Here is a 3,769-nt window from a genome sequence, read left to right as displayed (position 1 = left end):
ATCATTGATTCTTCTTCTTTCTTCTGTTTTTATATGTGTGTCTATGGCTATGAACTGCCCCCTGACGACTGCCTTAGCTGTGTCCCAGAGGTTTTGGTAAGTTTTATTTTCATTTCCCTTTGTTTCAAGAAAATTTTTTTTCATTCTTTATTTCTTTTATAACTCTGTCATGTTCTATCAGAGAGTTATTTCATTTCCACATGGGTGGTTTTGTAAGCTTTACCCTTCTGTGATTAATTTCTAGTTTTATGGCATTGTGGTCAGAGAAAATACTTTGTATTATTTCAATGTTTTTGAATTTGTTAAGGTTTGTTTTGTGTCCTAATATATGATCTAATCGATTCTGGAGAATATACCATGTGCACTTGAGAAAAAAGTGAATTGAGTTTTAGTTGGGTGCAGTACCCTGAATACATCAACAAGGTCGAATTGGCTGGTTATATAGTTTAGATCTTCTGCATCTTCCTTGATTTTCCTTTGAATTGACCTATCCTTTGGTGACAGTGTTGTGTTTAAGTCTCATACCACTATTGTGGTGCTGTATATTTCTCTCTTCAATTCATTTAATCATTGTTTTATTCATTTTATTTATTTTGCAGGTTTATAATTTGGTGAATAAATGTTAACCAAGGTTATGTCATCTTGATCTATTGTGACTTTAATCAGTATGTAATGCCCTTCCTTGTTTTTAATGGTGGTTTTCCTTCTGAATTCTACTTTATCAGAGATTAGTATTGCCACTCCTGCTTTTGTGAGGTTGCCATTTGCTTGGTATATTTTTTCCAGCCTCTGATTTTGAGTCTGTATTTCTATTCTTTTTTTGATGTGTCTCTTTTAGGCAACATTGATGGACTTTTAAAAAAAATCCATTCTGCTATGCTTTTTTAAATTAACTGATGTGTTTGGTCCATTCACATTAAGTGTAATTATTATCAGACTAGGTTTTATTTTTGCCATTTTGCTGTGTTTCTTTTTCTGTTGTTTCTGGTTATAATGATTCATGCACTTTCCTTTGGAATCTCTGTGTGCAGGACTTCACTTAACATTTCATGTAGTTTCAATCTTGTTTTCACAGACTTTTCCTTAAAGTCCTTCTTTTTTGCGAAGAATGTAATTTCCCCTTCATATTTGATGGAGAACTTTGCTGGATATAGGATCCTTGGGTGGCAATTGTTGTCTTTCTACCATCTGTATATGGCATCCCATTGCCTTCTAGTTTGCATGGTTTCTGATGAAAAATCAGAATTTAATCTAATTGTCCCCCCCATGTAGGTAACTCCTTGTTTTCCTCATACTTTTTTTTAATTCTATATCTTTTAATTTAGAGAATTTGATTGTGATGTGTCTTCATGATTTTTCCTTTTTGGCTTTATTCTATTTGGCATTCTTTGTGCTTGTTGAAAGTGTTTTTCCCTATTCTTCAAAACCTGAGAAGTTTTATTCTAGTACTTCTTCCATAATCTTCTTGGTGTTTCCCTGTCACTCCCCTCTTCTGGAATTCTAATTCTGCATATATTATTCCATTTGATGTCATCCCATTTAATTCTAATGTTTTCTTCATTTTCTTTTTGCCTAGTCTCTGATTTTTCTTCTAGTGTATTTCTAGTAAGGCTCTTCTCTTCCAGCTCACTGACCCTCTTTTCCATCTTTTCAGTTCTACTTTTTTTGTCCTACCAGCCTGTTGAATACTTCTGTCATTTTGGTCTTAATATTCTAGATTACATGTCCATACTTTGCTGTTATTTCCAGTATTGTGTTAGCTGTACCCTCTCTGTCTTGTGAAGATGTTTTCAAGTTTTGTACCCCTTTGTTCATTTTATCATTTTTTCCTTCCATTTATTGTACTTTTGTCCATAGCTTTTCAAGTTTTTCCTCATCCATATATTTCTTCTGGACTGTTTTCTCTGAGGTATTTACTCTCTTTTTTATTTCAATTGTTTCTTCCCACATTTGTATCTTTTTTTTGGTAGCTGGTCAAAAAAACTCTTTATCAACATATTTACTCTGATTCTGTCTGGTGCATTCATTGGGTCTGCTTTTTTAGGAGAAGGATTATTTTCTTATTTCATAATGGCTGATGTGGATTGCTGTTTTCTTGACGTAATGGGAGTCTTTTCTTAGTAGATATTTGGTTGTTGTAACTATAAAATTACTCACAGTATGGCAATGTTTTGTGAATCACCTATATTTTGTGCTCCCTTCTTGGCTTGAGGGCCACAGGGCTGAAGTCCTGACAAAAATTTTCCCCCAAAAGTGCCTTAATGACAGAGGAGGAAGTCCATTGTTCCCTTCTGTAAGTTCTTCTTGCCTCCTTGAGGTGCCCAGGTCCTCCTGCTGCTTGAACCTGTGGGATTCTCTGTAGTCAAGCTCGGTAACAGGCTCCCCTCTCCCCCCTTTTCAAAGTGCCTAGTTAAGTAACTGGAATAGATTCATGGCTTCTGAGGACATGCAGCAGCTTCTGAGACACATGGTGGCTTCTGATGATGAGTCTCAGCTGCAGTTCTGCTGACCACATCCAAACTGGCCCCAGGGAGCTCTGTCCTGTTGGTTTCAGAGGCCTAAGCCATGACGTGATCAGGAAAGCAGTAGATAGGGAAAGTTTTATATTAAATAGTTGCGTTTCTCTGTTTATGTACTAGTAACTTGTCTACAAATAAATAGAAGATATTATAAGGACATTTGTCACTTTGCATTAGTCAGTAATCAATTATCAAAATTCTCCCACTGTCGACTCCAGCTAAGTCCTAGAAGTCTTCACAAGGAGTGAGCTGATAATTCATATGATTTCAAAAGATAAATGTTAAAAGATGAATGTTATTTTAAATTTTGGGGTTCTTTTTAAGATTTGTTTAAGAAATGTATTATTCCAGAGAAAAATAATGTCCTTAGAGCTATTCTTCTCTGTGAAGTTTTGGATGCAGTCTGTCTCTAAACTTGCAAGGAGGGGCACTGTTTTGACAGAACAGCCGTGCTCTTGCTCACAATGATTGAGTTGATTCCGAACTTTGGTGATCTCAGGAATGTGGTGTTAATCCAGTCCATACAGTCTCAAGGTTGCAAACTTTGAAAGAAGATTACTATGCCTGTCTCATAAGAAGCCCTGTTGGTTGGAATATTCAATAACTTCTCATTGTTAAGTGTTGTTGTTAACTCTGAATTGTCGAGTACAACTCATAGTTATTTATTGTTACCCTATAAACAACATATCTGAACCCTATCCTAGCTTGTGCCATCCTCACAATCTCTGATGCACTTAAGCTCACTGTTGTGGTTGCTCTGTCAATCCACCTGGTGGAGAGTCTTCCTCTCCTTTGCTTCCCCTCCACTCTGCTAAGCATGATGCCCTTCTACAAGGAATAACCTCTCCTAACAACATTCCCATAGCATGTGGGATGAAGCTTTATGATCTTTGCCTCCGAGAAGCCTCATCTTTGAATTCAGGGAGAACTCTGGCTGTCTCTTCTTCAAGAATTATCTGTTTGTGCTTTTGGTCAGGACTCTTCTTGAACACCACCATTCACAGATGTCAATTCTTCTGTAATTCTTACTAATTATCTGCTCTCAGATGCATAGCAAGTGATTGAAAAGGCCATAGTCTGAATCAGAAGCATCTTAGTCCTCAAGCTTACTTCTTGTTGTGCACTATAGAGTCAGAACTGACCCATAGCTGACCCTCTGATGGGTTTTCAGAGGTAGTTAATCACACCGGAGGAGATTGTCCCATGGAGCAGCTGGTAGATTTGAGCCATGTGCCTTTGTGATTGCAGGG

The sequence above is a fragment of the Elephantulus edwardii genome, unplaced genomic scaffold (genome assembly GCF_000299155.1).
Source record: "Elephantulus edwardii isolate Elephantulus edwardi_28Jun2011 unplaced genomic scaffold, EleEdw1.0 scaffold00099, whole genome shotgun sequence".
Lineage (NCBI taxonomy): Eukaryota > Metazoa > Chordata > Mammalia > Macroscelidea > Macroscelididae > Elephantulus > Elephantulus edwardii.
Note: the sequence above shows the minus strand (reverse complement) of the source record.